At 40.0% G+C, this 25,099-nt stretch overlaps 1 protein-coding gene across 7 annotated transcripts in view; it reads left to right on the top strand.

The window, feature by feature from the left end:
* Window positions 1-25,099, top strand: part of GABBR2 (gamma-aminobutyric acid type B receptor subunit 2) — a 488,653-nt gene that overhangs the window by 16,843 nt on the left and 446,711 nt on the right. For 4 of the 7 annotated variants that reach the window (XM_030011392.1, XM_030011394.1, XM_030011391.1 and 1 more), the window contains exon 2: window positions 18,111-18,340. The exons of 2 other annotated variants lie outside the window; for them this stretch is intronic. The gene's annotated coding sequence lies outside the window, so the exon portion shown is untranslated. Of the gene's footprint in view, window positions 1-3,745; window positions 3,765-18,110; window positions 18,341-25,099 lie in introns of those variants that run through there. One more of the 7 variants, XM_030011395.1, reaches the window with a different exon arrangement.

The following is a 25,099-nucleotide window of genomic DNA, read 5'->3' as shown; positions in this document are numbered from 1 at the left end:
AATTTGAATTGAAATATTGAAGTAATCTGTAATTATCTTTTTGAAACAACCCCTGGAAAAAGACATGTCATGATGACTTGTAAGAGATTAGCAAAATGTGGGGCATTGAGATTTCTGATTTTTCTTCCTGGTTCTGAGAGTAGGGCGCACAGTCTCGAGTTTTAAGTACTGATTACAGACAAGCTACAGAGGTCCTTGGATTTAATCATTTCTCAGGGACAGTGTGGGTGCGAGAGATCTGTTTATTAATGATGTGAGCCTAGATCTGCCATATGTGACCTTATACAACCTTTCGATTAACTTTCTTTTAAGTAGAAAATACAGATGCTTGGCTCTTTGGATGTGACATCTCTCAGGAGTGGGACAGATAATTGACTTTTTGGCATAGTTAACTAGGAAGAGAGAAGAGAGAAGTTACATAAAAAAATATTTGTGCTCCTTCTGCTGAAATAAGAAATGGAAAGAAATCACGTCACCCAATATATGACGTTGCACAGGGCTTGAACGGAGTTGTAGCTTCTTTCATGAGCACAAGGGAGCAAGGTTGCACTCTGTCCTGTGCCCTTGGGGTTTTGAATCCACATGCTCTGCCTCCCGTGAGAGAGCACTGCCCTACTGCATGGTAGGGTGTTCTGGGGAGGGTTCTCAGTCTTTTGCTTTGCTACTGTTCTATTTAAACTAATTAAGCTGTCACTACTCCAGAATGCGAATGGTAACTACGAGGCAAAGGGAGCACTCTTGCACGAACTGTCTGAGTTCTTTGTGTTAAATGAAGTTGTTTCAGCAGGAGCCTTTGGGAAAACTTTCTTCAGCAGAGTACTTTGTAATTTGGTGGCTTTGGCACTGAGCTGAGAACTGAATGCTTTCTTTGACGGATTTCTTTCAGGTCTCCTATGATTTAACATGCGTTTCCTAATTACCCTGTTGTCAATTGCTTGGAAGCGGGAATCCCTTAAACACTCATGATGTAGCACTTCCACGTTAAAAAACGCTTAAATATTCACTGAGAATGAAGAGCAAGCGAGTCAGAATGATCTTCTGGTTTGGTAGATGGCTGCTTATCCCTCAAATGGTACATCTATGTCTGCAATGTTTATTTATTTGTACCAGAAGGACAGTGTTAACAGGACGGATATGTCCCTCTTTTCCAGCTACCCCAAGCAAGGGCGTCTTGGAGAGGGGTGTGATGTGTTTCCCCCCTCTAACTGAAGCAGGGCTGAACTTGGGTTGTAGGGAGAGCCCTCATCCTTGAAGTGTTGGACAAAGGGTGTGGGAAGGCAGAAAAACTGCTCTTGCAGGTTTGTGAATCCAACCATGGAGCAGCTTTTTAGTATAGTAGGGGAAATTATGCCCTTGAGATTTTTACCCATGGGGGTGGGCAGCCAGGTATAATTGAGCTGTCTGTGTATCACTTTATTTCTGTCTTTCACCATATGGCTGACATCTGGAGGCTCTCCTTCTACGCCATCCTCAGGGTCACCGGGCTGGTGGATTCTTACAGGCTTAGGCAAATCTAAAAATAGTTTTACTGGTAGATAAAGAACAATATTTTGGTCCTTCAAAGTTACTGTTATTCCTCTGTTCTTACCTAGTTTTCTGTGAGTTAGTGGCCAATACAAGGACTGTGAAGCGAGTGCTTTGGTTAGCGATGGTGTTAACAGGAAACGTTCACATGCTGTAACTGGGACGTGGCTTGAGTATACAAATAGACTTAACTCTACCACTGGGATTTTCTGAGTAGTGCTGATTTGCACTCAGATTGCTTGTTGACACTTGGCTGAGTCTATCCTAATGTGTATCATCTCTGACGGGGGTGATACAACATGTCCCAGTCTGACTTGAAGGCTGGTTGTCTTTTCTTTGGTAATAAACTGGTTCCTTTGTAATGGAATGACACAGTAACATGATAGCGGTGTGTCAGCTTATTTAAGGCAGACCTTTATGTGCTTATTAAAAAAGAAACCCCAAACAGCAATGGAACAGTCACTGAAAGTGACATTGATAAGCAAATTATTTCTACAGTGCAAATTTCAAGGCATGCTTGTTTTCTTATCCTACCTAAATAAGAAAAAAATTTCTGCTTCAGGCTCAAGATGCAGTAAACTGAAGCGTTGCTGAATCAATTTTTTTGATTGTATGTGTACAGGAATTTCTGCTTAAAAGCAAGTAAAAAAATAGACATTTTGCAATGGCATTAACACACAACATCACTTATTGATTAGAGTATTATTTCATAAACAAGAAAAAATACCTATTTGTTTTCGTGTGTGCAACTCATTGCATATGATCTGTAACTCCAGCTTGTACGTTCATGTCTTCTGAGATGCTCTATGAAACCATCTGCCAGGACAGGGATAGGAAACAAAAGCATCATGTCATTCATGTTTGGTAAAGACTTGACATTTTGGAAACTTGTGAACTGGTGTCCTAAAAAGTTATTAGAGGACCATGTGTTTTGTAAGCCAGTTCTTGACATCTAACATTCACATGAGCAAGGTATTGTATTTTGCCTCTTAGAGAATACAGTTTCTCAATACAGTATCGTAGGCATGAAAATTGTGAACCATAAAATACTTGTCAAATGCTAATTTTAGCTTTCCTAAACTGCCGTATCGCTATCCCTATTATTAGAACTGTCTAACTGAAAACAAGAAGAAAAGGTGTTCTGTTATCTATGGTTCTTCCCCCCCCAAAAGTCTCTATTAAGATTCCTGGCAATAGCTCGCTGTTTTCTGAATCCTATATTTAAGAAAAAGAGTAAGTAGACGAGCCTGGCTAAATTCCTTATAAGCTATTCTTGTGAACTGCCACGAAAGGTATCCAGTTTCAGTTTTATTCTAATGTTTCACTTTGCGGTGCAGCAGAGGTTCAGAGGTGTGCAAAGGGTACACAACAGTTGCCTTACGTTAACCCTTTCTAAGGGTTATTTGAGCTAATTCTCATACAGCAAAAAGAAATGTGGTCTTTCCTACCTTTTGGCCCCAAAGGACTTAGTCTTTATTCATTGATGTAATTCTAACTTTTAACTCTGTCTTCTTAGTGTCACCATTTATTTCAGGCCTTTGCAGTTGCTCGGTATAATGCTCCTTATATATATCTGGATGGTGTATAAGCAGACATCTGATGTGAGAAAAACGATTTGGGCTTGGCATCTTTTGTTTTCCTGTTACTGCTTCTGAGCCATAAGGAATTTGAGCAGAGGAGTTGGTTGATGGATCCAGTGAGGGCTGACAACCCAGGAGAGGGGTTTGGCGCTGTCAAGCCGGGGGTGTTTCCAGACATGTCCAGGGCAGAAGAGCTCTCTGCTAGGACCGGGCTTCATCTGACCTGGGTTTGGGGGTCTGGGCTGGGGATATCTCCCTTCAGCTAGTGTGGCGATGTTTCCTGTGCCGTCAAGGAGTAGGAATGTGGAAAAATTCATCTGACCTATTTTAGGTGACTATTTTAGGATAAAAAGAATTGTATCCTAGAGAAAGCTTATTTCTCTCTGTGAAGTATGAAGGGAGCCTCAGCTGGCTAATATAGATGTAGATGTCTCCTATGTGGAGACCTGTATTGCGTCAGCGAGAGCCTACCCTAGATGTCTCTGGGAATTTTAATGTAAAAAGCTGTAGTAACAATGCGCTTCCATCACCTCCAGCTTTCAGCGGGATTTCAGCAGACGGTCCAGAGAACTCACTTCCCACCACGCTCACTTCATCTTTATGGGTTACAAAAAATCCTTCTTTGGTCTCTCACATCTAGCCAGAAAACCTGGAAACCAGGTCGGCAAAGCCGTATCGTGTGCTGGGAACCGGGGTGGTAGCAGCACTGCGGTCAGGAGTGAGGACCGGGAAGCTCTGGACTGTGAAATCACATTACTGTCACGAAGCCTTAATTTCAAAAGCCAAAGGAAGGATAGTTTAGATAGTCTTGACATAATTTTTGAAATTACATGCGCTTATATTTTCCTTTCAGAATTAATTTCAATTGAGATGGCAGAGACTTTTGAACTTTATTAAACAAACTATATTTGAACAAAATAAAAAAAAAGACAAAATTTAAATTACTGTTTTTATATGAAGATTAAACATTTCAGTCAACACAAAATGGATTATTTCCAAAATTCTCTTTCATGGAGAAATTCAATGTTTGGGATTTTCTGTTCCTAATAAAATGAAAACCCCTTGCAAAATTCTTCACAAAATCACTTGCTCCTGTTCGGCACCTGCCTGCTCATGTCTCCTCATGGATGTTTTTCTTGTGCGAAATTCTACACAGATACTATATTATGTAATCTTTATTGTAAAAGTTTCATAAAATGCCTCTTTTTGGATTCTAAAATGAAAAATGGAGATCCGTCAGAATAATCAGATTCTGGAAATATTAGTCCATTTAAGTACACTTTGTTTAGGGCAACTTCAGTGCAAGTTCTTATACTGGTGTGTTGTGTTTGAATGAATCCAGTCTCTGGTGAATACTATTGCTCTTGGAGCAATTTACATGATTTTGGTTTGTGACTTGTGCAGTCAGCCTCTAAAGAAATACCGCCAGTGTTGTCTTCATTCTGCTGTCATTCCTAAACGCATCTTGCAATTTTCTTAGCTTTCACTGTAAAGCAGTGATAAAACAATGCGGGGACCTGTTTTGCTGCTGAAGACAAGGTATTGTTAAGTTCTAGATCATTTACAGCTAGGCTGAAGTGTGGCAGCCTCACAAAGTACTCTGAGAATGGTGAACTGCTGGACAACTAATACAGTGTCCAGAGATGTAAACTAGGGTTTATTTCAAAGTAGGTGAGAGGTGGTCAGACGACTTGACAGATTTGAGTAGTTCCACTGAAAGATTAAAAATTTTGTTTTTGCATCACAATTAAAATTTATTCATTTTTTTGCACAGGCAATCTTTTAAAATAAAAATGTCTTTCACTTTCAGGTGCCATCTATCCATTTCAGATACCAAGAGATACCATACCATTAGAAGCATTTTCTTGTTTGACACTGAGGCACAGTAAATATTTTAAACATACAGAAGGAATCTGGAATAAAAAAAAGGAATGAAGCGCTGTTTTCTGAGGCGGTTCACAACCAGTTCTTCTGGTTATTCTCCAAATTTTCTATGTTCATCATAGTCTAAGTACTCAGTCCTGCTGTCCATGTCCTCCATCCGTGGCTCATATCCTCGATTCCCGCGGCAGGGGTCTTCTTGCTCGCAGTTAGCATATGCATTATCTGGGCTCACATCCTTACTGCTCCGGAGCTCTTTTCTCCTTCCCATGACCGCTGACTCTGAGTGCTCCGTGCTTTCTCATCTGCCCACAGTAAGTGGGAGAGGCAGGGATCCAAGAGAGAGGAGTCATCAACAGGAGGCTGATGAAATGTTGTGAAGAGGAAGTAGGCGTTTCACAGGGTTTTAAAAAGAGAAGGAACAGGAAAAAGTGTCACCCCAATATCTTATGAGCGATTTCCAAGCACGGGAATCCTTTAGGAGTGCATGGCTGGCTACCATCTAAACCGCAAGAAACTTAAAGACCCAACTGTTGTGAACAGACTGATGTATTTGAAGAAGTGGGGTTTGAAGCTGTGGTGAGGGATGTTGACTCCAGAGGTGTTTAGCAACAGGAGGAAGAGAGAAATGCGTTTTTATTCACATTTTTGTTCGGATTTGACTTCTTGTTGCTGAGTGGTTCCAGTATTGCTATGGTACTTTACTGAGTGTATTTCATAGATTGCAGGCTGGAATGGAAAATTTTCTGAAAATGATGTTAAATGCATCATTTAAGGAAAATCATGAGGTTTTTGTGATTTTTCTCAGTTTGGAGATTAACTGGTGTCCGCTTAAATATTTGTTCATTTTTACTATTGTCAGGGTTTAAGCCCAGCCGGCAACGAAGCACCACAAGGCTGCTCGCTCACTACCCCCCCCCCCCACGGTGGGATGGGGAGGAGAAAATATAAAGAAATGCTCATGGATCGAGACAAGGACAGGGAGGGATCACTCACCACTTATGGTCACGGGCAAAAGACAAGCTCAACTTGGGGGAAAAACAATTTAATTTATTACCAATCAAATCTAAACAAGATAATGAGAAGTAAAACCAAATCTTAAAACACCTTCCCCCCACCCCTCCCTTCTTCCCAGGCTTAACTTTACTCACAATTTTCTCTCTCTCCTCCCCTGCAGTGGCTCAGGGGGACGGGGAATGGGGGTTGGGGTCAGTTCATCACATGTTGTCTCTGCCGCTCCTTCCTCCTCAGGGGGAGGACTCCTCACTCGTCCTCTGCTCCAGCGTGGGGTCCCTCCCATGGGAGACAGTCCTCCACCGACTTCTCCAACCTGGGTCCTTCCCGTGGGCTGCAGTCCTTCACGAACTGCTCCAGCGTGGTCCTTTCCACGGGCTGCAGTCCTTCAGTCACAGACTGCTCCAGCCACCCCTGTAGCCCCCTCCCTGCTACCAAAACCCCACCACACAAACCCCAAACAACTATGAAGGCAGGGACATTGAGTTGCATTCACCATTTTGTTCCAATGATGTTCCAATTCTGAACCAACACTAATAGAAATAAGAATTCCTCAACCCATAAGAAAACTCACATGAAGATCTGACAGGTAGCTGGAATTGGTTTATAATATTTATGTGATACCTATTAAATTATTAAAACCGTACTGATACAAGCAATCCTGTAGGTACTTGTATTACAATGGGAAAAATACTCCTGATCTAATTCTCATTTACACAAAGGACTATTTCCTGAATACTGACAAGGTAAAGGTGCCTTAAAAAGGTCTGATCTTTAAGTCTACATAGACAGAAACCACAGCCACAGCCAGAAGAATGAACTTCAATGTACACTTATCTCCACAAGACTTGAAAAACAGTATTCATAAAGTAGGACATTTAACCTGTGGGATGGGTGAAAATGCAATGATCAGATACAAAAGTTAGTGGGTCGTTTGTCTTAAGTCTGATGTGCTGGTAGCTGCAGTCAAAGCAGTGCTATAGTACAGGCATGCTTTTAAGCCAAGTGAAGTGCCAAGCCTGTATCCTTGGGACTAAGATCTATTTATTAAGAGATCGTATGGAGAACTTTCTATATGGGAAAACATGGGAGGAATTGGCAGGAATATCGGAAAGCCTCTCCTTTGTAGCACAACCTACATACCAAACAGCAGAGAAAAATGGATGACTGAAAAGCAAACCAAAACATGTAGGCCTTGAAAGGGACACTTCCATGTAGATATTGGTATATCAATAATAGTTTTGATAAAGTAATCTTGGCAATGATGGGCGTGGTGGTAGAAGTGTTAGTAGGCTGAGCGTGGTGTGCTTATAACAAGAACTGCTAGTTCTTCGTTTCTACATTTTGTTGGTACTGCTGTCTGTCCTATCTTGGTCAAAACCTACTAGTAGATTAATTTGCAAAATATGGTAATCTTCATTTCATTAGCCCAAACTTCCATGGACCACTTACTGTATCCATCAAGTGATTCCTATGTCAGGTTCACCAGTCTCCCTCAGAACTGATATTTATCTTCTTGAAAGATGTGCAATTTTTATTCAGAGTTTTCCAAGGGTGAAGAATTTACTGCATTTTTTGCAAAGTTGTAACCAATGGGCAATTTCACATGTTATTTCTGGTTAAACTTTGCTGATTTCATATTTCAGTTGTAAGATATAATGCCGTCTCTGTTAGATTTAAGATCATACTGTCATCTCTGTATACTGATTGTGGATCATGTTCATTTCACCACTTTCTGTCGGCCGTGATCATAAATAGACGAAGTGCTTTTATTTTCTTGCTGCAAGGCAGAATTTCCAGGAGTTACTGAATTAGCTTTCTGGAGGGAGAACAGAAGAATATCACCATTCTCCATTCCCCTACTTGACTCCTACTTCATCCTCACACTGTAGAAGCATGGTTCCCATAGCAATTGGCTCTGCTGTTCCTACTGATGTGCTGAGGTCCAAAGAACAAGAGGGATGCATATCTGATACAGGAGAAAAGCCCTATGTATTTTTAAATTGTATACAAAGGTAAAAGTGTCTCTAGAAACTTTGACATGCCCTTGAGTTGTCGGCACATAGAGAACACTTACTCTCCCTTCTTGGAATAATGCTGAGATACAGATTGTCTTCATAAAGTACAAGGAGTTTAAACTGTAATTGTTTCAGTCTGAATTTTCTTGATAGAACCACAATATGACCTTTTCTGCTTGAGATAAATTTGAAAGCCATCTCCCTGATGACAAAAAACCTCATTAACATGAGAAACAGGATATTTTAAGATTTTACAGTGTTTCACATATCAGTGAAAGATTGTTAATCTTTATTTACAGAACATTGCATATATAAATATGCAGTTCTCTCAATAGAAATGATACAACAGACATGTTGTGTACTTTGACTTTAAACTTACCTAAAAAGCCTGTATGTGTAAATATGTGTACCTATGTAGTACTATAGGAGAAGGTGTGGGATTGTGGATAGTTCTGAATACAAAATCCAAATGACTTGTTTTCTTTCTTTGGGTTTCATCTCTCCTTATGCTTTATAGACATTTCTTTAAATCTCTGGAAGAGAGCTACTAATAAAATTATCTAATTTGAAATGATGGTATTTCTAAAGCTCTCTTTAATTTAAACAACTACTTTCTAATACACTTAACTTGTAGGGCTTTCTGCCTTGATCGTTATCAATAATACTTTCGTTCTTACTTTTATCTAAGTACTGCTAGTTTAGCCTTAAAAGTTCCTAAATACTTCCTCTCCCTTCTTAAGACCTGATCCATAACCAGGATCCATATGTATGGATAGCACTCATCAAAGCTGAACTGAACTGAGATAAGTGATGATGGATACACAGATGATCTCTGATTCATCACACCTATTTTTAGATATGTGTGTCTGAGCTGGTCAGCCTTTATAGTCAAGACATTTAGATGTCTGCTTTAGGATGAGATGAGTCCTGTCCAAAAAGAGTCTGTTTCTTTCCACTGTCTATAAAACTAACCTAGCATATTTAGCATAACTGTCAAAGTTTGGTCAAATGAATCACACTATGTATCTGGGCATATGGATAGGGCTGTGTTGTTTGTACTCTTCAGATACATGAAGATCATCAGCTTGTTGACCAGCTGCTTTGCGAAGTTGTGCATTTATAGTTTTCTTACTCTTCGCTATTCATAAACTGATCTTCTCTTAATCCAGGAAATACCTTCAAGTCTGTGTGTATGGTAATGGAGTGCCTGGATGCCACCTAGGTTTTTACACGAGAGACCATCCATTTAGTGTCTGAGAATTAAACCCACTAATGGAAATACATCTTTGCACCCGAGGGACTGCCACCTCCCAGCATCTGCCTATGTTACCTAATAGGTGTTCTCTTTACCTCCACTGTAGATTTCATGTTTGTCTAATTTTCTGCTTCCAGTGCTGCTTCTAGCACTGTGTTCAAATTTGTTTTTGTTATTGAGTATCTTCATTTTGCAGGATGCTTTTGCTAATTAAAGCTTCAAAAATTTAATCTCTTTTGTTATTTTCTAAACATACTGCTAAACTAAGTTCCTTGCTATTATTTCCTTGTCTTCATTAGTATTCTCAGTAACACCCAGTTTAATAGCATCAGCAAATTTCCAGCAAATTAACCAGTTGTTTATTCCTTCCATATAAAAATCGAAATGTTAAACAGGACTGTTTTGACACTGATCCTTTGACAGTCTAATCATAATCACCTTTCCCAAACTTAGCAATTAGTTGTTTATCATCACTGTGGTACTTCAGCCACAGTTCAGACTTTCCTGTCACACATATGTAATCATATGTAATTAATTTGGTGAGATAATATAAAATGATATGCTAAATTTCAAATAGTCTAAGTGAGTTCAAGTTTAGTTTTCAATTAAAATTCCCACTCAGTGGGCAGATGCATCAGGGAAGCAAATACATTAAAATCAAAGTGCAATGCATAACAAATGAAATGGAAAAAAGTGGATATAACATTATAAACAGACATTAGATAAGTCAGTGATACATCTATATATGAGCTGTACTCTACTCCAATGTAAATGTGAATACAGGAGTAATAGAAGGGGTTCAGAGGTGGGTGATGAGGCTGGTCAGAGGCCTGCAGATGCTTCAGTCAGAAGAGACACTTGCACAACTGAGATCCGATCGAATCCCCATGCTGCCTGATTTGAAAGAGGAGGTCAGTCCCAAGTATCACATTCCAGGAGACTTACTCAACTGAGTTCCCCTAAAAAAAACCCCATCAAACTTTTTTTTTTACTGTTACATTTTACTTGGGTTAATTAAATATTCATTGGCCCAGACATCACAAGTAGAACCCCATGACTGTGGTTTCTGGCTTCACTGGAGTATCCACGCAGATTCTCGGTGTTGCCTGTCTTATTTGAGTGTTAGTCCACTTTTTGTATTGCCCAATGCATAATGCACAGGTGGGTCACACCCTGACAGTTCTGTCCTGTACCAGTTCCTCTAATTTGTTTGAACTGATACATAAAATTGCTGCTTCCATTATTGTTTCATGTAAAGGTTGCCGCAGATCATCCTTTACTTCTTTTGACTCAGGATTGCCCAAACATGGCTTTTTTAGAGCATAAGCAATTGCGGGAAAACTCTGGGTCCTCGAAATGAAGCTGCTGTCTTGGAGACTTTCTATAGCATGCAAGAAAAAAACAAGTAAAGAACAAAACAAGAGAGAGCCCTGAAGTGAGTGCTGGAAGTGGTGAGGAAGGTGGTGTGATGAATGGTCAGGAAGCCACGCTAACGCTTTCATTTAAAAATAGACTTGCAGTCTCTTGTGTGGTTGCAGAGTAAAACTTCAAAAGGTAATAGGCATGCATTCAGAAATCAAAAGGCAAATAAGCAATAAAAATTCAGTGTGATTAGGTTCAGTTTCATGACATCTTGGAGTCTGACTCATGACTTCTGAATATCTGTAAAGGATGATACAAGAAAAATATGAGAGAGATTTATAATGTGCAGCCGTCAAGTAAGGAGCATAGTACCTGTCAGCCCTTATGCAGTGAAACTTGACTTCCTGCCTTTTTTTCCTGTGCAGAGTAGATGTTTTCTTTATGTTGTTCCATTTGACTTTGAAGAAATACAGCTTGTTAACAACTTCAGACTTATCTTAATGAATGTAGTTTATCTATCTGAAACTTTATTTGGGGTTTCTTCTTTATAATGGTAAGAGATTGAGCATATATTTCCTAAGAGGCTTTTAGATTTACCTCTGGTAACAATGTGCAACTCATATAGGTCTGATTGTGCTAAAGCAGAAATATGAGTTGAAATTGGGTGTATAACAGAGCAAGTAATTCATAAACAAAGAACGAAGTTGGTCAGGTAAGAGTCCTCAAAATTTCTGAGAACAGAAATGTAGTGTAATAATACTTCAACTTTGCTATAGTGAATGGATTTTATGGGCCAGTAAAAACACAGAGACAGATCCTTAAATAGAAAAACAAATTATTAATACTCTTTTTCAGTTCTAAAACATGTCACTTACTTAGAACTTACCCCTCTAACTAAATATATTCCTCCTGAAGACTGAGAAGACTGGGCAGTTAGCAGTGGTGTCCTTCAGAGATCAACCAACACTGGAGCTGATTTTGTGTAACGCCTGTATTATTGACCTGGAGGATGGGATGGAGTGCACCCTTAGCAAGTTTGTCGATGACACCAGATTGGAGGAGTGGTTGGTGACTGGAGGCAGGGCTCTATATAGAGGGAACTCAACAAGATTGGGTTGAAAGGAACCAAGCTGGGGCTCTTGGGTATAAGACATTGACATAATGGCGTGAGTCCAGCAGAGGGTTACCAAGATGGTTAAGTGGTTTGGAGCGCACGACGTACAAAATTTAGTTTAAAATTTATTTTTGAAATACTGTATGTAGGGGAAGGCAAAGCAGATGATATTTGGTGAACCACTAGTATGAAGGTAAAGTGCAACTACCACATTGAGCTATCATCCCTCTATCTCATGGGCGACTTGTGCCACGCTCTTGTGGAGAGAGACAACTCCTCTTGCTGGAGGGACAACACAGAAGGGCACAAGCAGCTCAGGATGTTTCTGGAGGACATTGGTGATAACTTCCTAACAATACAAGTGATCAAGGAGCTCACAAGCTGATGAAGTATGGGCTAGTGAAGTGCACAGTGAGGTGGACTGAATTCTGTCTGAACTGGCAGGCTCAAAGTGTAGTGATCAGCAGCACAAAGCCTAGCTGGAGATTCAGTCACTAGTCATGTACCCCAGGCATCAATGCTGGGGACGGTATTCCTTCACCTCTTACTGAATGATCAGGATGATGGGGCAGACTGTACCCTCGGCAAGTTTGCAGGTGACACCAAACTGGGAGAAATGGCTGACGTACCAGGTGGGTGTGCTAGAGGGATCTCAACAGGCTGGAGAAATGGTCAGACAGGAACCTTATGAAGTTCAGCAAAAGGAAGTGCAAAGTCCTACCCCCAGGGAGCAATAACACCAGGCACCAGTACGCGCTGGGGCTGACCAGCTGGAAAGCAGCTTTCCAGAAAAGGCCTTAGGAGTCCTGGTGGACAACAAGCTGACCGTGAGCCAGCAATGTGCCCTTGTGGCAAAGAAGGCCAACAGCCTCCTGGGCTGGCTGCATTAGGAGGAGTGTTTCCAACAGGTTGAGGGAGGTGATCCTTCTCGTCTGCTCAGCACTGGTGAGGCCACATCTGGAGTGCTAGATCTGGGCACCCCGGTACAACAGATACGGACTTACTGGAGCAAGTCCAGCCAAGGGCTATGAGGATGATGAGCATCTCTCACATGTGGAGAGGCTGAGGGAGCTGGGATTATTTAGCCTGGATAAGAGAAGGGTCAAGGGAAAACCTATCAATGTTTATAAATATCTGATGGGAAGGTGTAGAGAAGAAACAGCTAGACTCCTCTCATTTTTGCCCATTGAGAGGACAAGAGGCAATGGGCATAAACTGAAACACAGAAAATTCTATCTGAATGTAAGAATTGTTTTTATTTTTTTTTTACTGTGAGAGTGGTTGAACACTGGAACAGGCTGCTCAGAGATGTTGTGTAGTCTCCATCCATCCTTGGACATACTCAAAACACAGCTGGACACAGTCCTGCACAACATGGTTTTTCTGACCCTGCTTTGAGCAGGGGGGTTGGACTAGATGATCCCCATAGGTGCCTTTCAACCTCATCCATTCTGTGGTTCTGTGATTGTTTAGCAAGATGAGCTAAGTTGAGCCTGAGTAGAAAGCATTGAAGGAATTTTAAGAATATCTGGGTATCATCTGAAGTATTGGCAGACTGATACTTTCCTGTTTTGTCCATGGTGAAAACTACTGTATAAGAACTAAGTGTGAGGTTACCTTGATCTACTATTTAATAGGAAACCTGAAAGATAATTGGAATTGCTAAGGATTGAACATTTCACTTAATTATGTTAAAGAGTCAAAGTTATGCATGTTACCCCACTCCCTTTCCAGCTTAAAATTTGCAAAGTCTTAGTAATGTGAAATAGTAGAGCTTAAAAAAATCCAACACATGAACAAATGGCAAGACAAGGGAGAAAAGTGCGTAGTGAAATGAATACATGGAGTGACATTACATTCTTACAATCCATGTATAACCTGAATTCTGTAAGAACAGTAGAAATGAAAATGGAATGATGTTAATCAGTTATGAGCAAACCTGCATTTTGCCAATATTTATGCAAATCTGCATAAATATTTTGCAAAAGCACAGTGAAGTAAATGAGTGAATTGTTCACTACTCCTGCACTCTTGCGTTGCAACAGTCATCTGGCAGATAAACAAGTTATCTTAATAAAAGGCAGATGAAAAGATCTCTGCAGCAAAGCAAACAACCTGAGAAGAGCTCTGTGTTTCAGTATGCTGTTAATTCCTCAGTCTGCCAGAGAAGTAATTTTTTTGCAACTTTTACAAATTACCGAACATCTTAACGTAACTGGAACCAGCCAGCAGTTGGGTTCATCTATTACATTAAACCTGACTCAAATGTCAATCTACATGTAAGATTAACAGTGGTAAAATCACAGTTACTCATCATGAGGCTCCAAATGTTTTTAGGGCAGAATTTTTAAGATACATCAGGAAAAAAACCCATGGAAAAATCTTTATTACTTGAAAACAAGGTATCTTATAGGAAAAAAAAGAAAATAGCTTCTGGTTATTATGTGAGAGTCTCCAGTCTGGAAGTCAGGATTGTTTTAAATCTGAAAGAATGGCATTTCAATATAAAGGGAGATCATTATTACATATTTATTGTTTCTGGCAGTAATAGCAGTAGGAGTAGTAGTAGGAGTAGTAGTTGTAGTAGTAGTAGCAGTAGTATATTCTCACACAACATACAGTCCTGGGGAGAAGCAGCTGTCAAATTCCCTATCATCCCGATTCATCAGACAAGTACTGTTCAGTTCCTCTGCAGAGAAGAGCCCACAATACGGGCACGTGTTGGTTTGCAAGCAGTGTCTTGGGTGAATGCTCTTGTGGGCTTTCTCGTAGGCCACAGAAGTCTACAGAGTTATAGAGTGCTTCGCATCTGGCACTGGCGGTGCCATCATCTGGTATAATCCGAGGTGGGATCTGACGCTCTTCTTACGAGTGCAGGATGAGAACTTAATAATGGGCTTACACAAGTCTGGTAGGAGCCTGCATGGGCAGTGTTTGGAGAGTGAAACGGAGGTATATCAATGAGACACAAAACAAACACAAAATTGTGTGAAGGAAATTCTGCCGGTGTGACCAGAGCCTGAAAACCTATAGATGTATGCTGTCCGGTGAATGCCCAGCCCAGAACAAAGAGTCTGTGGGAACAGTGGCTGCTTCGTTTGTTTATTGAAGACTCCATACGTAACAGGTCTGGTAACTGACTTTTGGTGGTATCGCTTAGCTTCAAGTTGCTTTTGCGGTAGCACTTCCATAGCTATTGAAGTGAATTGAGTAGTTTAGAGTAATATATTTTAAATCCTTCTGAAAGTCACAAGCAGACAAACTTGGGGCCGTAACCTGTGAACATTTCTGCTGGAACCTAAAAATAAAAATGCAACATGTTCTTCCTAGATGACATCCGCACAGAAGTTCAGGACACGATCTGTGAATTTGTGTTGATATTTTTTTCCTTGGTGTTAGCTTGGGGATGGAATTAAAATTTAATATGATCTTGATGAATTGGAGACACAGTCTGGAAAAAATAGGTACAATTCAATACAGACAAGTACAGCATTCCAGCTTTAGCAATAGACAAAGTTAATAAATACTTTCCTTACTTGTCTTTAGGTCTTTGATGCGTGTGACTTAATTTGGCAGTTTTTCTCAGCTTTAGATAAAGGGTTAAATATATCTTTGTTCATTACTGACAAGGGGACATATATTTTAACAAAAAGGTGATTAGAGAGGGTTTGGGACCATCAATTCTTTCTACACCAATTGTCACATATCGACTTTTGCTCTAACACATCAGCTACCCAGAGAATCCCTAAATCTTCATTAATATATATTTTAATTTATTTTATATATATGTATTCAAGATCTGTTACCTTAAATGCATCAAAATCTTACAAGAAATTGTCATCTGATAAGAACAAAGACCTATAGAAATGGTCATATGAAGGACCCCCTATTTTTTTGTTTGCTTATTTCTTTTGCAACTCGTTGCTGCTACTTCTCAGTTCTTCAATGTTGTACAGCTCATTCACTGAAGATCTGCATTTCTTCCTGTCTTACCATGCATGAATTCATATATTAACATCTGGCAAATTCTGCCAGATGTCACTGAAATTGTTTCTTAGCTTCAGTGCTGGAGATACTATCTCAGCTTCAGATTCACAGGAGGTTTGTGATTGCTGTGATGTTCTGTCCCGCTGCTTCTATGTTCTCCGCGCACAGGGCGTTCTGTGGGGGAGCTGCCGAAGGAAGGGAAATGCCAGGGTATAAATGTACTTGCTGCATCACACAGAACAAACAACCCCATGTTCCCTCTCCTTTTTCGTTGTGAAACAGCTAGGAAGAAGATTAAAAACTATGGAACAGACCTTTCGACCTGTGGATCTTAAAGTATTAAATATAGTGTGTTTTTGTTGTGGCAGGAGTAGTGAAACGTGGAAACTTCTCGAATCAGTTCATTTCTAGATCATTTTAAAAAAATCCACTGTAGGGGGCTACACTTTTACGTGTTTAGAGGGCGATCATCTTTTCTGCACCTCCTCGTCTTCCTTTCGCCTCTGACAGCAGCCCCCTGCGTTCTCATTCTGCTCACAACTTGACATCCTTACTTTTCACTGTATCTGCTTAATTGTTCTGTCTAGTTCTTGCTTTCCTTCACTACACCTTTTCTTTCACGCAGAGTGCCATTTCACCTTGCCCTTGTAATTAGCCAAATGATTATCTATAAAGTTTTATATTCTGTGCAAAAAAATAATATCAGGAAATTAGCTTGCTACTTAAACAGCCCCACTGCCCTGCAACAGCCGGCTGAATCAGTCACTCGAAATATTACTGGAAACATCGATTGCTGCATTATTCCTAAATGAAATACAAATTTTCGTACTTTATCTTCTCATGACAATGGTAGTCTTAAATTATACTTTTGAGCATACTTTATTTTACTGTAGTTTATTTTGGGCAAATGGCTTTCACTCATAAATCACGTCATTGTTCCTCCAGCCAGCCTCACTGGGATGCATAAACTAAATATTGCAAGGTAGAGTTGTAAATATTAGAAGATATGGCATCACTGAAATTAGAGGTGGAAGATAACTATTTTGGTGCAGTAGTGATGAGGTAGTGATCTCCTAGTTGAGGATATTCCGACAATACATTTTCATGCTTATCACTCAGGAATATGGTTATTCAGATCCTTGCACTTAATCATCTGATAGAAGTTACATGCAGAGGTAGCTTATTCCATGCGTAACAGACTGCAAAATGTTACTTCTTCGCTGCTGATAGAGGATCCAGAGTTAACATTTGGCATAAAAATGCCAAACGAAGTGGCTGATCTTTCAATCAAAGGACACAGATAATTTTTGGCAGCAGGAGGCTGATTCTAGATGATCATGTGTTAGAGTTATACCAAGGACTTCAAAATTACCAGTCAGCCAAATAAGCAAATAAATAAAACAGATGTCGTTATGAAATCATCTTCAGGCAATTGACTTAGATTTTATAAAATATGAGGTGGAGAAAAAAAAGCAAAGTCATTGTGAAAGGCTTACACATGCCTTGGTGAAGAGGAAAATTGAGAAGGAGTCTTTGTGTGCAATACCAACAGAAAGTAGAGTTAACATACAGAGTTAATCCTAGGAGCTACCGCACACATTTTACACAGCAGCAGTTCTGCAGGGATTCAAGCCAACAAAGGTGGCATCACTGCTTTTGTGGTAAGTTTTCATGTCCCACAGATTTTTCTCAGGAAACTGAAGTAGCATCATTGTTGTTTAGAAAGCTGTGTGATCTTTTACTGGTATGGTAATAAAACATGTAGTCTAGCCTCTTTGCAGATCTGATAAGAAAAAAAAAAAAAAAGAGAATGGATACTTTGAGGTATGCGGCATGGTGTAAGAAAAGACAAAATATATACAACCTTAGACTTTGCAACCTCCATTTCAGTCGTCTTGGCAGATTTGGAAGGTAGACAATATGCTCACTGCTTATATTTTTTCAAGCTCCCTGATTTGTGTATATTTAATAGCACATTGCTATCAGAAGGTTATCAAACCTAATGTTGTACTTGTTTTTTTCTTGCCTTTGGAGTGATAAATTGGGGATAGAGGAATGGGAAAGGAAATGAATTGGTCTTTCTGCCATCTGAAAGAATGTTGCCTACTATCCATTTGTACCCTGCGACGCGAAAATGTTCCCTCACCAGACAGAATCTGATCTCCATGGTCTATTGAGCAGATAGATCCATCAAACAGTTTTTCTTTATTTATTGGGAAAGATGCTAAGTATTTCTGATTTAAATCTGTACTCTAAATCTATATGCTGATTCTGATATGCCTAGAATAGGTGTTGTCCATGCAATACAGTAGCACAAAGGAGACAACATAGCTTGTCAATCACACTGATATGCATGTTAATCACTACTTTCCTAGATTCCTTGTCATCCACAAGAAATGCCTTGATGGCATTGGGACCAGCGGCATCAACACCAGTACAACATCCAACTCAACATGCTGTCAAAAACCCTTCTCATCTTCCTGCAGCTCTTGCTCCAAACACTCCTTCCCCTTCCCCCCCACACAACAAGATCCTGATGTGAGATCACAGGACAAGACCAGGCACCTGCGCATCAGGTCAAGAGGAGATGTAGGAGAGGCATCAGGTATGAACAACCCTCCTGCGATAAATCCCATAAATCTTTTTATGACTGACATTTTTATGTGCCACGTTCATCATAGACGGATTAGCTGCGTGACTGAACAGACTCAAAGTATATCTGAACTGTGCCTGAGAGCTGGTCGGCTCCACCAGGAAAGTGACTCCAGGCTACAGATCTTGCACTTCATTACTCCGAGCGGAGGCCAAATGCAGCAGTTAATGTGATGGTACGGAGGGGGTGTTCCTGTCCCACTGGCACGGAGATGAACAGAGACTGTATTGCTACCAGAGACTGATGTGTCACAGTGGGGCACAAGGCGCAGTTGCCTTCTGCTCTACCTCGCAGTTGCTTTAAATGCCCTCGTAATCATCCGCTCCGCAGGACTTTTTCACTTCTGTTGACTACTACATTCCCTCGCCTTCTTTCTTTCTCCAAAAAAAGCCTTCAAGTCCATCTGTAGGCTGGTGAAAGAACATCAGTTTCATCCTCTGGAAAAAAAAAATCCAGGAGGTGTCACTTGAATATTTTTCCTTATTTAATCAGATACAGTAATGCAACAGCATTAACTCAGTGAAGCATAATTTAATAATAACTTACATTCTGTAGTGGTTTTGATCCAGCTGTCTGAAAACACTTTAAAACATTAATACATTAAATTTAACACTGTCCCTCTTGTGAAGTAGGTAGGCATTATAGCCTTAATTTTACAGATGAGAAAACACAGGCGCAGAGAATTTAAATGCCTTGCCCAAGGTCAAATGAAAGATTCCTGCTAGAACTAAGAAACTGGGAAGAGGAAGGAACAGTGTGGTTCCATTAGCGCTGAAGCAATCTATCCAGCTGCTAGCTTTTTATGGAACAAAATGTGTGCATCAGTGAAATCTACATACGTTAAGAAATATATTTGTTTATCTTCATAGGTGTAACAAGACACTCGTATAAATGACTTCATAATCAACAATGTATTTTTAAATTGAGAGAGTGCACCAGAGTGAGGAGTAGACCAAAGATAACATTTTGACCAGCAAGTTTGTTCTTTGTTTTCGGTGTTACACCCTCATCATCTCTAGCATTATTATTTTGTCTTGTTTCCTTCATAGAATTGTTGTTTTTGAGAAATAAATGCACTAAATAAACAAGTAAGTGTGTAACCCTTGCAGCAGCTGACACAGGTTAATAGAAGTCTGGACTGCTGCCTCTGGAGATGAACACAAAACCAGCTCTTGGGCATTCCTGCAGTGGTATTGAAAGGAAAACAAACCTTAGGGAGGTACAAAGTTGAGACAAAAGCTTGATTACAGAAGGCTGTCATGACATTGGGGTTTGCCCTAAGAAAGAAGAAGGTCTGGGGTGCTGTTAGGGGCTGCTTTGCAAGAACAGGGACCTCTGAGACATGCCTGGGTAGGTCTGGAAATGTTAGCCAGAATAGAGGATGTGTAAATCAATTTTCTCTTCAGAACTTTTCAGGGTAAGTTTCTGATGAAGCACACCAGTCAAGGAAGAGCCATGCTGAGGGTCTTATGATTTGAAAGAGCCGAAAGAAGGGTTTCACCATGGTATTTAGAAGTAGTGCTGGTGGGTCTGTGTAGAGATGTTATTCCCAGGTTTCAGAAGAAAGCTGATAACAGCAACATTAAAGGGCGTGGGCTGAGAAGCGACCTGCCCAAGTAGCCAAGTCACAGCAGAGGAAAATTGTCACACAGCAAGAAGGCAGGTCCTGGACAAAAAAATGATTATGCCAGTCTCAGGATAGTAGGTAATAAATGATCCTTGTCTCTATGTTGCCTATTTCTAATCTTACAGTATCCCTTAGCTCTGCCTCTTGCAGTGTGTTGGGATGGTACCTTTCTGACTGTGGCCACTTGGGCAGATAAAAGAATGGGTTTCAAGCCACTTTACTCTGTAAGCCTAAGCACTTTTCTTCAGAAGAGTAGGTCAAATCTCCATGCGAAGCAGGTCTTAAATAAAGTTTATTTAACAGTAATGAGGACTGAAAACAAAAATGTTGATTTTAGTGTGTTTTAGGTTTATGTGTGAGAAAGTTGTGGTAAAAAAATGGCTTATATGATCTCCAGAGCTGAAGTCAGTTTTCCATTTCTTTAGTGCTATATTCTCCCCATTGCATAGGACAGAGCGTGTATGTGTAATCTAACTTCTGTTCTCCCTGGGGCCAAAGAAATGATGTTCTCCTAAAGAGATTTTCTCTGTGGCTCTGGAAAATCACTTTCTTCTCTTCAGCTGTTCCATCTTGTTACATGGACGCATATATCCTAGAAGCACTTGCAAATTTCTGATTTTCCTCCCCTCCTTTTCCTGTAATCGGTTGCCGCCAGCCACTTCCATAAGTGTATATTGGCTTGTTGTCACTTTGCCCAGCTTAATCTATGTAAATACATATAAATGCTTTTATCTCTACTCTCTTCCCCTTCCCACTTAATTTCTTCTGAGATTCTCTGCATCTGCTCTGATTTGTGTTGCATGCAGCTCTGTTCCCAAGTTTTGAATAGATACATGCACTCACCCTGTACATCTTTGCTGCTGCCTGGTATCTGCAAATTCCATATGTCTTTCAAGCAGTGCCTGTTGCTTTCATTTGCCCCTGTAGAGAGGTTTTAGATCTTTTCAGGAATCATGAGCAAATGCCTTTGTCAGGCAAAAAAGTCCTGCTATATTGATTTTCCCTTGTTCTCTGTGGAGAAGAGGATCAGGACAACATAATACTCAAACAGAAAATATGGTCTGGCTGCATAAGCAGCAATCACAGTTCTTGCTTCCCAGCTGCAAGGAGCTAAGTCCCAGCTCCTCAAGCCAAAAAACAAAGGCTCTGATTCTGTCCAGAAAAGTCCAAGCTAGCAGAGGTGAGGGAGCTGGAGAGGAGTGATGATCCCAAGTTAGGACCTAGGGTAAGTTTCTAGTTATCATTTACTCTTCTTTTGCATATTTTTTCATACCTGCCCACATTTGTGAGTGTATCATATGGCGCTCCACAGATGTCATTTGTCCACAGTCCATCTCACTGTTCTTAGTCGTGTAAAAACACCTCAGGGCAGGGCCTCCTTCCCTGAACCTTTCTTCCTTCTCAGCCCCAAATCCCTGGCAGAGCAGGAGAAACAGGAGACCTTCCTTCTCTGTCCACGTAGCTAATGAATACTCTCTCCCAAACGAACCTTACTCAAGGGGTTGCTCTGTGTTGCTGTTCCTGAACAGTGTCTTGGACTTAGGGTAGCATGTGTCCTTGTGGTATTTTTGAGGAATGGACAGTGAGAAGCACTGGTTAAAACAAAGCAAAACAAAAACCTGAAACCAGCAAGAAAGAAAAAAGAAGTCATCTATGCCTTGCCTCTTGCCTCCTTGAAAGAGGCAACTGTTTGCTTCCTGCTGAAGGTGTACGTTTTATGTAGACTGATGCATGACGTGTCATTCATATGCTGTGCTAGTCGATGACGGAGGAACTGAAGCCCCAAGCCCAAGATGGGGGTTTTTTTGGTGTGAAACAGCAAATTATTTTTGGTAATCTGATCTGCACAGATTGGCTTAATCTGTATCGATTTTTATATAAAGATCTATACAACAAAGGACACTTCTTTTCCTCAGCAAGTAACTTCACAACACCTTTTAGAGTCCTTCATCTCCATAGAAATGGCTTTTATCATGGAAAGTCGTGGAAAGCGTTACCTAAACGAAAAATACAGAGGGTTGCCAGATAACTGCTTAGAAGGTCCAAGTGTTTCTTTACCCATAAGACTAAAGTAATGGGCAGAGAGTAGATACGGCAGCCAGAGGTTTGTACAGAGGCATTTGCTACACTGGTCTCATGAACTTTTTTTGTCATTTATAATGCACTTAATGGCGTATTGTCTTCTCACTAATATATCGATAATGTCAGAAGATACAATAATGGTATGATATATACACCATATATAGTGTACTATATTGTAGTGTTTATTATAAAATAAAATAATAGTGTCAGAGACAGCTTCAGGCCTTCGAGCACCGTTAAGGAACTCGTTTAGAGTATTTTTTCTTTCTGGATATATATGTGAGGTAATACAGAAAGATGGCTCAAAGGTGGTTATGATTCTATTTTTGTCCAGAACTAGGTTTCCTTTTGTATGCAGTGTGAATGCTTTACTTTGAAGCAGGTGTGGTCTCCAAAATGTTGTAATTTTAAAGACAGGTATTAGAGAGCCAAAATAGAAGTTTATTTACCAGTAAGGGGAAACTCCTAATTTCTCAGTCACTCAGGGTTGAGCTGATGATGGAAGGAGAATGGGAAGGACATGGGTAATCCCTTGGTTATCAGAAAGGATGTATTGTCCAGACCAAAAACTCAGGAAAAGAGAAGGCAAGTCTGACAGTACCAGCAGTATCCAAAAGCGTCTGCATCGTTGTGCCCTCTTACAAGTTAAAATCTTTCCAGGAACACTTTATGCCTACTCCTGCCCTTGGGGACAGTAGGGTTCTCCTTTGCAGTTTCCTTGGGCAGCTTCCTTCAGGTCTGTTTCGGAGGCTCTTTTGGGGCTCTTTTGGCACCAGAGGTATAAGCTGACTGAGTTGCTAGAAGAGCAATTACATCAGCAGGTTGCAGTGCTAGGCTCCTGCACCAATTCATCTGGCAGCAATAGAAAACTTGTCCATTATCTTTCTATTTTAGGAATGTCCAGGATGTCTTTTTTGAGAATGTAGGTTTTGATTTTGATCTGAGAATGTTTTCTGAGCGGTTCGGTGTGGTTTTGAAATTGAAGTGTTTTCAGTCAGGCTCTTTTTGCCAAAGGGAAATCTTTTCCCCAGTTGCTCTGCTGTTTTGGGAGCAATTTCAGTGCAAGCGAGGTGTACCGTGGGCAGAAGTTGGCCCTTCCACAGGCTGCTGTTCAGTAGTTGTTTGCTGGCTGCTGGCTGGATTGCAGAGATCTAAATTCAGACACACAGATGATGTGGAACTAGAGCTGGTTTTCAACATTTTTCTCATGCTGCTATTTTGGTTTAATGCAACCTTAATTTTAATAAATGCATAAGAAAGATAAATCCTTTTATAAAGTGGAAATTATAATAAAACTTAGATCAAAGGTTTGGGTAGAAAATGGAAGAGTAGTTTTGGCATACATTGCAGCATAATGAGACCTCACAGATTCATTATATCCTATGCTCTGTTCTCAAGGCATAAGTTATTTAACAACAATAACAATCTTTATGCTGATTTGTTTTTAAATTGAGTCATTAATAATAATTTTATTATATGCTACCAGATTCTTGCATAATTTTGTACTTGCACAGTCTGTTAAAGTCCATGTACGCTTTTGCTTTCAAGATGGGTGATTTAAAATACAAAGTTCAGTGTGTTTGCTCAGGCAATAAGAAATGCAAAATTACATGTAATGTTTGACAATTAAGAGAATACTGTCACAAAATTAAACAATAATCATTTCAAATGCATTAGGAAATAAATGTGATCCAAAACATTCTCCCCTTCTTGCAGAAAGACTGATGATCCTGGGTAGGAAACCATGTAAAAAGAATCTTTGTATAAAAGAATTTGTTCCACATAACCATATTTTACTTTTCCCCTGCCAAGTTCTTTGAAGATGCCTATTTTAATGGCTGTTGAAAATCTACTGAAGATCTGGAAGATAATCAGCATTAATGAACTTGCCTCCTCTGTACTTTTGTAGAATTGTCAAATACAACCTTAATTTGCCACAGGCATTGTATGTTTATTAAAAGTGACATTTTCCCATTTTCCTCCAAGCAGATGGCTTATATGTGCAAAGAAGACTTAAGTTAGAATGCCTTAATGCCCCTCAATTGCAATTTTTCTAAATTTTCTTAAAGAGAAGACCTGAAACAGGCTCTTCCAATTGCTACCTGTGTGGCAATAGTTTTTAATTAAAGCAACACGAAGTGCCTGCATAATTCTTGAGTAACTAATTTTCAGATCGAGCACTTCATCTGTGTGTGTATGTGTAGGCGTATACACGTACGTATACATACACATATACATGCTTACAAACTTGCCACATGCTTGACAGTGGTTTTTTCCTCCAAAGCCACATTTGCTAACCATACAATGGGTTAAGTTTATGTTATAGCCTATTTCTGTCTTTTATTATTAAGACCAGATGTAATGTATATTAAGCTTGATCATTTTATCCTGGACATTTGCTTTAGAAATTTAATTTAATACAGATAGGCTTTTTTGAGCTACACTACGTAAAGTCTTATGCATGCACAAGAGGAATTAGTGAGATTAGTGTCTGTGAGCACTCTGCAGGGGATTCAACATACAGCAATAATTTGGGTCACAATGCCTTATAAAGTCAATGGTAGCAAGAATTTTTAGCATAAATTTAAGCTGATGCATCATTCCAACCAGCAAAACTTTTTGGACTTTTGACCCAGTAAGTATCACCAGCAGATCATAAATGTTTGGTTAACACCTCCTTCTGGAAAATCCATTCATCTGTCTGGGAAGAGCTTGCCAAAAGTGCATATAGCCAGATTAGCCTCTTACATGGATGGCTAAGTGTAAACAAGGGGCTTAATGCTAGCCTGTAGGTCATGCATCAGAGCTAAGAGGTTCAAACACAAGACCTTAATTTCTTTGCCTCTTTCCTAACTAATGTCATGTCGTATGCACGAGGTGCGTGTGTCTAAGGAATATTAGGAATATTGATAATTAGTTTTTTCTTCAGATATCTTCAAGTGACTAACAGCAAAATTGATCAGAAACTGTAATTTTTTGGTAAAACTGTGAGTAATGCATAA

The sequence above is a fragment of the Aquila chrysaetos genome, chromosome 4, assembly GCF_900496995.4.
Source record: "Aquila chrysaetos chrysaetos chromosome 4, bAquChr1.4, whole genome shotgun sequence".
Classification (NCBI taxonomy): domain Eukaryota; kingdom Metazoa; phylum Chordata; class Aves; order Accipitriformes; family Accipitridae; genus Aquila; species Aquila chrysaetos.
This window is presented reverse-complemented; position numbering and strand designations above follow the sequence as displayed.